This window comes from Marmota monax, unplaced genomic scaffold (assembly GCF_021218885.2).
Source record: "Marmota monax isolate L192 unplaced genomic scaffold, Marmota_monax_Labrador192_F-V1.1 WCK01_AAM20220418_F8-fsc00047, whole genome shotgun sequence".
In the NCBI taxonomy this organism is placed as follows: domain Eukaryota; kingdom Metazoa; phylum Chordata; class Mammalia; order Rodentia; family Sciuridae; genus Marmota; species Marmota monax.
Window position 1 is genome coordinate 12,105,085 of NW_026692072.1, and position 14,441 is coordinate 12,119,525.

Here is a 14,441-nt window from a genome sequence, read left to right on the forward strand (position 1 = left end):
CCCTGAGTTCAATCCCTGGTACCAATAGATAAATAAATAAATAAAAATAAAAAGGGTTGGAGGGGCTGGAGTTATAGCTCGCTCAGTGGGTAAAATGCTTGCCTAATATGTATAAGGCACTGGGTTCAATCCTCAGCCCCACATAGAAATAAATAAATAAATGTATTTTAAAAGTAAATAAATAAAAGGGGCTGATATGTAGCTCAGTGGTAGAGCACTCGCCTAGTATGTGCAAGGAAGGCCCTGATTTCAATATTCCAGTATTGGAAAAAAAAAATGTATCAATGTTTATGCCTGAGTTTTGATAAAATGTACCATATATGATGTTAACAACATGGTACAGTGTGAGAGGAAATCTATATATCTGGTAGTAGAGATTGAACTCAAGGGTACTTTACCTCTGAGTAAAATCCCCAGTTTTTTAGTTTTTGTTTTTTTTTTTGAGACAGGATCTCACTAAGTTGTTGAGGCTGGCCTTGAACTTGTGATCCTCTTGCTTCAGCTTCCTGAGTTGCTGGGATTACAGGTATGTGATACCAAGCCCAGCTTCATTTTTGCAACTTTTCTAAAATTATCCCAAAATGAAAAAATTTTTTAAAAAATATGTATATCTTTTTAGTTGTAGACGGACACAATATCTTTATTTATTTATTTTTACGTGGTGCTGAGGATTAAACCCAGTGTCCCACATATGCAAGGCAGGCACTCTACCACAGAGCTATAGCACCAGCCCCCAAAATGAAAATTTTATTTTTAAAAATTTCTTCTTACTAAATTACCATTGTCTTAAAAAACAAAGTCAATGTCATGAAAACAAAAAAATTGGGTTGGGGTTGTGGCTCAGTGGTAGAGCACTCGCCTAGCACATGCAAGGCCCTGGGTTCAATCCTCAGCGTCACATAAAAATAAATAAATAAAATAAATGTATTGTGTCCAACTACAACTATAAAATAAATTTTTAAAAAAAATTTTTAAAAAAGAAAAACAAAAAAAATGTTTTAAGTGGGAGCTATACCTACTAGGATGACTAAAATTAAAATAAAATGATAAAACTAAGTGCTGTCAAGAATGTGGGATGACAGGGGCTGGGGTTGTGGCTCTGTGGCAGAGCACTTGCCTAGTATGTGTAAGGCACTAGGTTAGATTCTCAGCATCACATATAAATAAATAAGATAAAGGTCCATTGACAACTAAAAAAATACACACACACACACACACACACACACGTGTGTGTGTGTATTTATATTAAAAAAAAAAGACTGTGGACTAACAGGAAATCTCATTCATTGCTGATAGGAATGTAAAGTGGTATAGTCACGTTGGAAGATAATCTGGGGGTTTCTTACTATATGATCCAGCAATTATGCTCCTAGAAATTTACCCAATTGAATTAAAAACTTATACCTACCTCACAAAAATCTGCACATCTACAGCAGCTTTGTTCATAATTGTCAAAAACTGGAAGTGGGGGGGGCTGGGGTTGTGGCTCAGCCATAGGTAGAGTGCTAGCCTACCACATGCAAGGCCCTGGGTACGATCCTCAGCATCACATAAATAAATAAAGATACTTTTCAATACCCATAACATTTTTCCCCCATTGCTGGGAATTGAACCCAGGGCCTCATTCATGCAAGGCAAGCAAGCGCTCTACCATTGATCTATATTCCAAGTCTCATAAAATGGATTATTATTCATCAATAAAAAGAAATGAGCTATCAAGAAAGACATGTAGTAATCTCAAATTACATTGTGAAGCAAACCAAGCCAGTCTGAAAAGAGTATATATAGTATGATTCCAATTATATGATATTATAGAAGAGGCGAAACTATAGACATCAAAAATATCAAATGGTTGCCAGGATTTACAAGGAAGGGAGGGGTAAATTGGGATTTTTAGGGCAGTGAACCTATTCTGTCTCTTTTTAAAATTTTTTTGTTGTTGTTGTAGATGGACACAATACCTTTATTTTATTTTTTATGTGGTGCTGAGAATCAAACCCAGTGCCTCACAGGTTTTTTTGTTAAGTAAGCTACAACCGGGGCTGGGGTTGTGGCTCAGTGGTAGAGAACTAGCCTAACACATGTTGAGGCCCTGGGTTTGATCCTCAGCACCACATAAAAATAAATTAAAAAATAAAAGTACAATACCTTTGTGTCCAACTACAACTAAAAAATTATTTAAAAAAAAAAAAAGTAAGCTACAACCCCAGCCCTCTCTCTCTTTGTAATCCCAGCTCAAGTTTAATTGTACTAACAGCACAGGACAACCACCCCAGGTAGACAACACTAGTCCTTCTGTTATCACACTGGCAGACTCTCTTTATCATGGAGATTCCATGGACACCTTTGAAAAGATGAGCTGACCTGAAGCTGAAGCTTCAGGTACAGCCTAGGCATGGGCCTTGGTCTAAACACTGGCCTTTAGCCAGCAAAGCCAGAAACCCTTAGCAATGTAGGCAAGACAATGGAACTTGCATCTGACTGCCGCAGTCTGGCTGGGCACAAATCACCGAGCAGCCACAAAGCACTTGTATGTTCAAACAGGAAACTTTATTGCCCGAACTCCACCAGCACTCCACGCACACTCCCTGGGAACTCTCCCAGCTCCCCCCCCCCACCCTGCTCCTACCCCACCCAGTAAGAACTCAACGGGAACTCCAAAGTAGTGGGTGCCAAGGCAGCAGGAACCACCCTATTCCCGGAGCCCTATTTCCAAGCCACCCTATTGCCCGACAGCAGGGGTTCATATACAACTGGATACACAGCTTAACATAACCATCATCATCTCAATGGCTCACCTCTCAACCACTCCCTTCTGGCAGAATGCCATGCTGTGGCCCTCAACATCTGTTATCCTTTTGGGATCTTGGGCTTAACCTCCTTGGGATTTACGAGGTCTTTCACAGCCTGAGCAGGTACACTCATAGCCTTGGTGCTGTTGGCCTTCATCTTCTTCAGGTCCTTCTTGTATTTATTGGCAAAACATATGCTCCTCTCAAGGCCTATCCCCTTAAGAGATGCATACCTTTGTGAATAGACTCACATCTTTGTGATCAGGGTTCCTTGATGTCATTTCTGGAACTGGTTGTATATGACCCTGACCATGTCTGCACCATAGCCTATTACTCCATGATCTTATAATGGTGGACAAATAACATTATGCATCTGTCAAAACCTTCAGACTTTAACAAGAGTAAATTTTATTGTGTGCAAATTTATTTTTATTTATTGGGGGAGGGGGGAACCAGGTATTGAATTCAGGGGTACTCGACCACTGAGCCACATCCCCAACCCTATTATTTAGAGACAGGGTCTCACTGAGCCTCGCTATTGGGTGGCTGTGAACTCACCATCCTCCTGTCTCCACTTCCCAAACTGCTGGGATTACAAGTGTGTGGTATTGTACCTGGCCTATTGTGTGCAAATTTTAAAAAGACATTAAGGATGGGAACAGAGGTACACATGCCTATAATCCTACCAAATTAGGAAGCTGAGGCAGAAGGACAACAAATTGTCAGGACAGCCTAAGAAATTTAGCAAGATATGGTCTCAAAACAAAAAGATAAAAAGGACTGGGGATGTAACTCATTGGTAGACTGCCCTGAGTTTAATCCCCAGTACCAAAAAAATAATAAGATATTTAGGAGATTAAAATTACTTCAGAAATAAGTGGAATTCATAAAACTAAAGGCAAAAGCACTGTACTCTAAAATTGTTTTCCACTGGAGTCCAAAGTAGTAATTCTAATACACACACAGATTTATGAACAACTCTGAATAACTAAATAAATGGTACAAGTCCCAGGCTTTTCACTGTTGAAGTAGAAATTCATATATTAGCAAGGGAAGGAGGACAGAATGATTCATGTGGTAATGAATCATATTTGGAGATATCTGTAAGCACTCATATTTAAATTAATATACATACAGATGGCCACATTTAAAAAATATTTATAGATACCTCTAATATACCTGGGGTTAACATATATACATATTATTCTGTTAATCAACTTTCTCTTATAACAAATAAATCAACTAATAAAGAGAAAAGGTTTATTCTGACTCATAGTTTTGGAGGTTTCAGTCCATGACTGATTAGCCCTGTTGCTTGTAGGCCTACATATATCACCTCACAGCCATGAAGTACAAGATAGGAAGGGTAAGGGCTGGGGTCCAAATGCCCCCTTAAAATGCACACCCCCAATGACTGGAAGACCTCTCACTAGGCCCCATCTCTAAAGTTTCCACCTGCTCTCAAGAATGTCAAACTGGGAATTAGCTGGGCACAGTAGCACACACCTGTAATCCCAGTAATTCGGGAGGTTGAGGCAGGAGGTTTGGAAGTTCAAGATCAGCCTCAGGAACTTAGTGAAGACCTAAGAAACTCAGTGAGACCCAATCTCAAAAAAAAAAAAAAAGGACTGGAGATGTGGCTCAGCAGTTAAGTACCCTGGGTACAAAATATACACACACACTTTTTTTTTTTTTTTTGGGGGGGGGTACTAGGGATTGAACCCAGGGTACTTTTTAAAAAGGGCTAGGGCCCCCCTGCATTCAATCCCCAGCACCAAAAAAAACCAAAACAACAACAACAACAAAACTAAACTGGGAACTAAATCTGTAAGATACAGCCCTTTGGGGACATTTAAAATCCAAAATAGAGTAATTTCCTTGCTCTGTCAACTTAAAAGGCTTAAAAAAAAATGATATCCCAGCAGCAATGAGAACACTTAGTTCCCAGGTCTTGGTTTCTAATAAAATTTCATTCTCCAATAAAATACTGACTCAGGTACAGGAAATATACTAGAGGAACCTAGAGCATCTTGCAGTATAGGAAAGTACTCAAATATCAAGCACATCAATCAATCAACACACATATACAGAGCCAGGAGTGTTTGCACATGCCTGTAAATCCAGCTACAGGGGGCTGAGGCAGAAGGATTGTAATTTTGAAGCCAGTCTAGGCAACTCAGCAAGACTCTGTTTAAAAAAAAAAAAAAAAAAGGTCTAGGGATGTAGCTTAGCACTTGCCTAGTACATACAAGGCCCTGGGTACACCCCTCTCCCCCCAACACAGATATGTCAGAAGGGAATAGACTAGAAGTCAATTAAAACAGCCATCAACAGACTAAGCTAGAACAATTTGAGCAACAACATATAGTAGTACTGGAATGCAGCCCAAAATATAAAATAAATATCCTTGAGCCTTTAGTGATATAAATAAATACTTTGCTAAATAAATGGAGGGAGAGACAAATCTTCTATCTGGAATTCCAAATAAATTATACAGATACTCCACCTTAAAAGTCAAGGAACATAACTCACACTCCTTAAGTGTGGGCTGCACAGTGACTTCCTTTTCAAGAGCACAGTATAGAAAAAGATGAAAAAGAGTAATTTTACAGTGGCAAAACTTTACAAACACTACTTCAGTCCCGTAACTGAAGTCAATATTAAGTCATAAATCATATTGATAGTATGTACCCTTAATAAGATGAGGTAAAAATGGTCCTTTACCTCTGTAGTCTTCCTACCAAAAACCAGAGCCTCAGTATAATCACAAAGAAAAAAGAAATTCAGAGAAATCCCAGCAGAATATCCTACAATATATTTAATTAGTGCCCCCCAAAACTAGACTAAAATTTTTTTTTTAATTGGAAAAGAAAGATGAGTGTGGAAGCACACACCTATAATCCCAGCAACTCATGAGGCTGAGGCAGAAGGAAACCAAGTTCAAGGCCAGCCTGGGCAATTTTGTGAGACCATGTCTCAAAAAAAAAAAAAAAAATCAAAGGGCTGGGCATGTAGCTCAGTGATTCACACTGGGTTCAGTCTCCAGTACTGTGATAGATAGATGGATAGACAGATAAGATACTGAGACAGCCCACTGTTTATTATATACTGTATTACTTCATCACATAGAGAAGACTATACCAGTTTTGGCCATTTTTGTTCAACAAATACTTTTTTTTCCCTGCAGTGGTGCAAAGGGGACCAAACCCACAGTCTCAAACATGCTAAATACTTTTTGACCACCTACATTGTTCCAGGAACTACTTGAGATATTGAGGTAAACTCAAAGAGGAAAAAAAATATGTTGTGCTTTTTTTTCTGTCAGGGAATCTGACACAAGCAAATAATAAGTGACCTATCACATAATATAAATAGAGGAAAGTGAGGTGATTGTTGACAAGGGTATTACTCTAATTGGTAATTTAGAAAAATGTCTCTTTGGGGCTGGGATTGTGGCTTAGAGGTAGAGCACTCGCCTCACTCGGGCGGAACCTGGGTTCAAACCTCAGCACCACATAAAAATAAAGGCGTTGTGTTGTGTCCATCTACACCTAAAAAATAAATATTAAACAAAAAAGAAAAATATCTCTTTAAAGAAATAACATTTGAGTTAAGAATTGAGTGGAGCCTATAATACAGGCTTGAGGTAGAGATTCGTTGAGGTGGAAAGTTCCAGGCATATAAGAGCAAATGCAAAGGTCAAAAATAAAAAGTTTAATGTGCTGGAAGTACATCAAGTAGGTAGGGTAACTGCCTAGGTAGGAATGAGCTAAGAAACATATTTTGAACTTGAGATATAAGAATACAAGAGTCACTTTAAAACCTTAGATCTCCCCAATACTTATCACCAAGAAGCTATCATTATTAGAAAAATCTCAATTTTTATGCTCCCCCTTAACCCTACCCAATGTCACAGCTATTCATTTTCTACATAGTAAACACTGAATTTTGGCCTGCCCTTCAAAAAACTATGTCTGTCATTCATATTTCATTTATCTCTGATAAAAGGTGTTAAAAGGGGGAGGAGTTCTATCCAAAATCTGCTCTTGAATTATCTTTAACAGAGCTCATTACTTCATATAGTATAACCATAAAAAAAAAATAAGGCCCTGGGGCTGGGGTTGTGGCTCAGTAGTAGAGCACTCACCTAACTTGTGTGAGGCACTGGGTTTGATCCTCAGCACCACATAAACAAACAAACAAACAAACAAACAAAATAAAGGTATTGGGTCCATCTACAATTGAAAAAAAATAAAAAATAAAAAAATAAGACCTTGGAAACAAACTTGAGGGGCTGGGGATGTGACTCAAGAGGTAGCACGCTGGCCTGGCATGCATGCGGCCCAGGTTCCATCCTCAGCACCACATACAAACAAAGATGGGTCCGCCGAAAAAATAAAGAATAAATATTAAAAAGAAAAAGAAATAAACTTGAATTCAAATTCAGGTTCTATCACTTAGTTATATTATTTTGAGCAAGTTGGATAACCTTCCTCAGTTTCCTCCTGTATGAAACATTGAAAGGATTAAAAAAAAGATAAAATGTAACCCCCAATGTTAGCTACTGCTAGTAAGAGTATTTGGGAATTTATTTTGTTAAAGGACCAGGACTAGACTGAGGGATTATAGAAACTACAATGTGCTACAGTTAACTATTTGAAAGATAAAACTGTCAAACTCCCTTAGGTCAAGGGCTTTGTCTTTTTTTGGCTCACCAGTGCATTTCCTGGATCTAGAACAATGTTTGAACATCAAGCAGACATCAATCTCAATATTTGTTGAATGAGTCCCATTATGTCCAAGGAGCATAAGAGAGTCTAGCTTTACTTGAATATAAAGTTTTCATTCCCTATCAATATTTTTAAACTATTCAAATGTATTGTTAAAGATGTTAATCATTTTTAATTGTTTCCCTAAAACCTAGAACAGGTGTTCGTTAATATTATTACTCATATTTTCTCCAACTAAAAGTGCTGCTAAAAGTGAACCGTCATAGTACACTGTATTTATGATGGAATTACCACATATCACTGTTCATAATTCAAAGTTGATGATCAAAACTTTAAAAGTAATGAACTATAAAGCATAAGGCATATTAATTGTTGTGGAATGCCTTTGCTTATCATTGCCTTAAGTGAACAGCCTTTAAAAACTTGTGCAAAATTTTCTATTTGCAAGTTTACCAACCAGGTTGAATTTATGTTGGCAAAATATACTGATTTCACCTTTACCTATATCACTAAGTTTCATAACAACATTACAGTTTGTCCACTCAAGAAAAATTTCAAAATGTCATTAACTTAGTTTATCTGCTCTTTAGGTCAAAGAAGGACTTTTCAGGGTGATGAAAATGGAGAAAAAGAGGAGCTCACCTTTCCAAAAATGAATTTTCAGTTACTATAATTACGTATAATATAAGACAGGACTCATATCTGGGCCAAGATTTGATGTCTTGGTTCCCATGAGAATTAAATTAGAGCCATGCATAAATTTGGGGCAAGTTCTGCAAAACCTCCACTCTCTATTGATACTGAATGAAAAACTCATTAAGATTCATCAACACGAATATATTTGCTAACACACAGCCACGACTCTGGCAACATCTCTTTCCTGGTTTTCTATGCAAGGAACAAAACGAAAAGCATTAAATCCTACCCGACAATTACCACGAAAGCAGGTGGCTTCCTCAACATTTAGAGAATAAAAACTAAAAAGTAAGAATCCAGTTTACCAAGCCCCCAGCTTAAGTAGCAAGGCCTGCTTAACCCACACTGCTGGCTAAGGTATTGGTCCCCCCAACCTTCAGAGCTGGAAAGATACCTGAACTCTACTGACACCTTTTGAAAGAGCCAGCCAGATGTAAGGGCGGGGCGGTGAATGCTCAGAATCGTTAAAATCGCAGGGGGTAGGGACACAGGTGTGAGGGCAGGCCCCGGTACCACCGTCCTTGTCATGCTCCAAAGCGACCAGGCCCTCCACCACCACCACCACAGCCCTCGGCGACTCTCACACATTCATTCATTTGACAATTACGCGAGGCGCGCTCCGGTAGGGCCGGCTCGCAGGGCCCCCGCCCCAGCCCCAGCCCCGGAACACCTCAGCGGCCAAGCACGGCCCGGCGCCGCCCGCGTGCCCCTGCGCTGCAGCCCGCAGCCCGCTGCGGCGCGCTCCGGTCACCCGAATCACTGCCCCGGCCTCCACCGCACGAGCGCCCACGCCCCCCCGCCCTGCCAGCCGCTGGTTCCCCGGCCTCCGCCCCGCTTCGCCGCCTCAGACCTGCCGGGTTCGTGAGGCAAGGAAGGCGCGCGTCCGCGGAGCCCCCGCCCGGGGTGCTGGGACCCTCCGCGCGCCCGCGCGCGCGGCTCCCAGATCCACGGGCCTATGCCTGGGGGTCTGGCCCGCCGCCCACTCACCTCGTCGGGTCAGAACCGAGGGGCCTTCTCTAAGCCGTTTGAAACCGCTTGGGCCGCCGCACACCCCGCAGTGTCCTCGTTGTTTATTGGTCCTCGACGGACCGCCCATCGCCCTTTTATTGGTCCATTTGAAAGTACTGTGGGCACGCGCCGCCTGCAGTCTTAAAGGGGCCGCGCGCAGCCGCGTTTTCCTGAGAACCTAATACTGCCTTTCCTTTCCAAGTGGGGAGCTTGTGGCTGGAGGGAAAGCTGCAGACCATCGCCAAAGAAGAGCTAAAGGTGTGTGTAGATCTGTGCATTCAGGGCCATCAGCATGTTTGTTTTACTTAATTACAGTTGCTATCAACAAATGACTTTTTATTTTTTGGAGCCCCTGAATTCACCACATGTCGATTGTGCAGTTAAGGTTCTGAGGGAAAACGACAGATTTCTGAGAAGTAGTGGAAAGAGCAGTGACACTGGATTCCAGTGGATTCCACTGGAGCCAGGACACTGAGTTCCAGTTTTGACCTGCTCTGAGCAAATCACTTGTCTCAGTAAATCTGGAATTCAGCTTCCTCATCTGTAAGACGGAATAACAATATTTTCCTTACAAACTTAATGTAAGGATTTATTATAATATATAGAATATCTGGGACAGGGGTTTAAGAACTGCAGTGCATTCTGCAAATGCTTAATACTCCTTTTATTATAATGAGAAGCTTGGTTAATACAATCTCCAAAATTCTGGATCAGCTGTACTTTCGAGGTTTCTATAAGGTTGGATCTTTACTTCCAAGGAGTTTTGCGATCTACAGTAGTAGGATGAGTAAAACATATAGACAAGTCACTAGAATTCAAAGTAGTATGAGAGCTACATAAGTGAAAATCCACGGATACTAATCAAAGGGAAAAAGTTGACGGAGAGGATCTGTGAAAGAAATGGACTTTGGAGACTTAAAGGACATATAGTTTACAAACACTTTAAGTGATGGAGTGGGGTGGATAAAAGTTAAATAATACGATTTTTGTTTTGTTTTGATCAAATTAACAAGGATAAAAAGATTCAACAATCTTTGGGTGGAAAAATAGATGCTCTATTGGTAAGAGTATAACTGGTGCAGCAAGGTGTGGGGCACACCTGTAATCCTAGAGACTGGAGGAGGCCAGCCTCACAACTTGGGAGACCCCCATCTCAAAATAAAAAGGGCTGGAGATGTCCCTCAGTGGTCCAGTGTCACTGGGTTCAGTCCCCTGAACAACAAACTTTTGGTGAAAACTTTTAGGAGGACAATCTGACAGTTACTAAAATGTAAAATCTACAGAATCTCTGGCCAGTAATACCACTATTAGGCATTTATTGTACAAATCTATACAAGTATCCAAATAAAAGTGCACAAGAATGTTTACTGAAGCTCCTGGAAATCACATGTCCACCTGTAGGAAACATTTGGAAAAAGAATAATTTATGTGTGCTGGAGTAAAAAGTGCACGTATTTCAATTTTTAATTGAAAAGAGGCAAGTTGCAGAAAAGCACATGTGGAATGATTTAATATATATAGTTATAAATGTATGTGTGTTTATGCTTGAAAATAGTTAGAACATTCCTGGAATTATAAGAAACTGAATAGGATTGAATTCAGCAGGAAGGAAAAGGGTTTTCCCCTCCAATCAGGGTGTTACTTTTTTTCAATAGATGGAGCAAGGAGAATGTCTAGTAGCACACACACAAAAAGAGCAAGATCAAGAGACAGAAAGTGCATTATATATATATGGGATTGAATACGTGGATTTGACTACTTTAGGACAAGATTCATGGTGGGAAGCAGTGGAATACAAATTGAGAAATTTAGGAATAAATCTTGGAGGGTCTTGGATACCAAGACAAAGAATTTCTACTTTAAATAAATAGCTAGTGGGGAGCTATTGAAGGTTTCTGAGCAAGAGAGTGACAAAAATCAGGACTGTACTTTAGGAAAATTAATTAGCTTGATTATCAAAAATGAGTTAGAGCTAAAAGCCCAATTTGGAATCCGATATGAGATAATAGCAGTAAAAAGGATGAAATAGATTCAAGAAAGAATGAAGGATTTAGCAATCCATTAGATTAGGTACAAAGGCAAGGATGGGTCCCATTTAGAAAGATGAGTCAAAAAGAGTACCAGGATTTGAGCCTAGGGACTGGGAGGGCAGTTATTGCCCAAATGGAAGGAGAAAGTCAAGAGAAGCTGTCCCAAGGGGAAGGCAGAGAGTTTAGTTTCAGACTTGTTTACTTTAGGTACTAATGAGACATTCAGATGGAACCAATTCTAAGCAAGCCTAGAAAATTCAGGATGGAATCTGGGAAAATAAAGACTCAAATGATAGATATCTGGGGATCATTTCTATAGAGTGAATGAAACTATAGAAGGGGGAAAAAGGTGGAGAGAATGAAAAGATGGGAGATGAGGACAGATTAACACTTAAGAGAGGAACCAAACTAAATGGTAACTTTCGAGGACTCTACAGAAATAGTCTTCTTCAGTCATTGGCCATTGGCATGTTTACTTTATTTAAATTTCATTGGAAATATACTGAAGATTACATTTAAGGAGAGGGTGATGGTGACCTGTAATTTGCTTAAGAAAGGATGTGTGCAGCCTGGATCCTAGAGAATTTTAGAATAAGATGGAAAAATCTTTTTTTTTTTTTAATAATTTTTAGTTGTAGATGGACACAATGCTTTTATTTTATTTATTTATTTTTTATGTGGTGCTGAGGATCGAACCCAGTGCCTCACACATGCTAGACAAGCACTCTGCCACTGAGCTACAACTCCAGCCCAGCAAAATCCTTTTTTTGTATTGAACCAGTGGGATGTAGTCCTAGTAGAAGATGAGCATTAGATGCCTGAATCCATTTATTTATTCATTCATTTAATAAATATTTATTAAGTACCTAGTATATAGAAGGACTGCTCTAGGTACTTGGAATAATCAGTGAACAAATAAACCAAAACAAAACAAAACAAAACAAAACTTCCTTTCACTCATGGAGCTCACATTATGGTAAAGAGACATAGACAATCAATTCATAAATAACATATAGTATGTTATTAGATAATATGTGCAACAGGGAAAAAATAAGACAGGGTAAAGGATAGAGAAATGGGGGAGGAAAGAATATACTTTTTAAATGAGTTGGTTAGTTTAGGTTTCACTGAGATTGGAACAAAGACCTGAAGAAGGCTAAGTAGTTAGTCATGACTACATCTAGGGGAAGAAAGTGTCAGGCAAAGGGAAGGGCTATACAAAGGCCCTATGTTGGGAGCATGTCTGACAGGTCTGAGAAACAGGGAGACCAGTGTAGTTAGAACAGAGTAGTAGGCAGAAAGAGGGAGTGGGAGATGAATTCTGATAATGGAGGAAAAGGGCCTCATAGAAACCTAATATAGTACCTTGCCCATAGTGGGTGTTCAATTAATGTTTGTTCTTCATACTGGGGATTGAACCAGTGCAAAGGTGCTTTACCACTCAGCTACATCTCCAATCCTTTTTTTTTTTTTTTTTTTTTTTTGAGACAGGGTCTTGCTGAGTTGCTGAGGCTGGCTTCAAACTTCCAATCCTCCTGCCTCAGCCTCCAGAGTTGCTGGGATTAAAGGCATGCACCACCATGCCCAGCTTTGCCAGTCAACTTTTACAGTCCAGGATTATTATCAAAGAGCATTTATCTGTGTATTTATTAGAGCCATGTGTGCCTTCCTCATTCCAGGGTTCTTTCAATAATTCTACATAAGGAGGATGGGTCAGCAGGCATTAGCAATCGCAGCATTCTTACAACTGGAAGCAGGAAACTGATGTCAAACATTGTGGCTGCTGAGTAACTGTTAAACATTTCTTTAAAAAAAAAAAAGCCACTATTAGGGTTGGGACAGGTACTTATTCCACTGCAATCTCCTGCTGCATTCTTGTTGAAGCTTCCCTACCATAGGACATTGATCCATATTTCTAGCTTAAGAGGAGCAGCTTCAGTGATGAAACTTCCTTTCACCTTTCAATCCAAGTGCCCCTGCATTGTTCCCAGCAGATGGCAGTGGTAATATTAATACAGAGCTCAAATGGCTATGGGTTTTGTGCTTTAACTGGCCTCCAACCTATCTAGCTTGCATTTAACAGGTAGTGGTTGAATGAAAGAATGAGGAGCCTTTTTTTTTTTTTTTCTCATAGCCATTTCCCCATTTTCCATAGCCTCCAAAATGCAGGCTGTCCAAGAACTTTGACCACAGAAACATCAGCCCCACCAACGAGGGAGGAGGCAGTAGGGAGAGATAGGGACCTCATTAGCAGGCTATCAACAAGCTTTTAAGAATGGAAGGGAAACCATTGGGAAGCACAGGATATGTGAGTTCTTGGCTTTCTGTCTATAAAATGAAACAAGCAGATTGTGCAGCTTGGGACTAACAGCCTTGGGTTTCAACTTAGATCCTTTATTAGGTTGTCTGGGTCCGTTTTAACACCAAGCCAAGTAGTCCAAAGTTGGGAATTCAAGCCCTGATTAGATATAAAACCATTGCCAATACTGAGCTTTGTTAGCTTCTGCCAGCTGGTTAACAGGACAATGGTCCAGAGAGAAAATAAATAGGAGAGTAAGGGACTATTTCAACAGACTGCCTAAAACATCCCTAAACATACATCCTATTAAGTGGAGCATATGGGAAGTGGAGCCATCTTCCCATTTAAAAAAAAAAAAAAAAAAAGACATAGACTTTCCTCATTGTGAAAAGGACCCAACCACTTATTTCTTTTTTGTGGTATGTGCGGTGGGGTGAGCATTGAACTCAGGGCCTTGCACATGCTAGGTAAGCCATCTACTGCTGAGCTATATCCCTAGCCATATTATTTCATTTATCATTCATTATGCCCATAAATAGAAATCTGAGAACCAAAGCTTGCTGGATACCTTTGAGTGTCAGTGCATTACACTTAGAACTTTTGCACACCCAGCTCTTGACCATGCTCATTATTGCCTTTTAGTCTTCTTCAGGCCAAGGTCTGGTCAGCATCAACATGTGGGTTGGAGATCTTTTTATCTTAGGTCCCACAATTTGTTCATATGACACAGAAAGGCAGTGACTTTATTTTGAATTTTGTTTGAGAAAATATGTCTAGTTTTTTTAGGATTTGATCCACCTTCTGCCTACTTATCAGTTTCAGGTTTACATCCAGAGAACCAGGCAAAGAATTCTCAGACCTTGTTTTATCCTTGGTTTTCCTAGGT

General features: G+C 39.9%; 1 protein-coding gene across 2 annotated transcripts in view; it reads right to left on the bottom strand.

The window, feature by feature from the left end:
- Positions 1 to 9,284, bottom strand: part of Ckap5 (cytoskeleton associated protein 5) — a 102,837-nt gene extending 93,553 nt beyond the window's left edge. Inside the window, exon 1 of one of the 2 annotated variants that reach the window (XM_046457368.1) lies at positions 9,206 to 9,284. The gene's annotated coding sequence lies outside the window, so the exon portion shown is untranslated. The remainder of the gene's footprint in view (positions 1 to 9,205) is intronic. The other variant, XM_046457360.2, reaches the window with a different exon arrangement.
- Between the last annotated feature and the right edge of the window lie 5,157 nt (positions 9,285 to 14,441).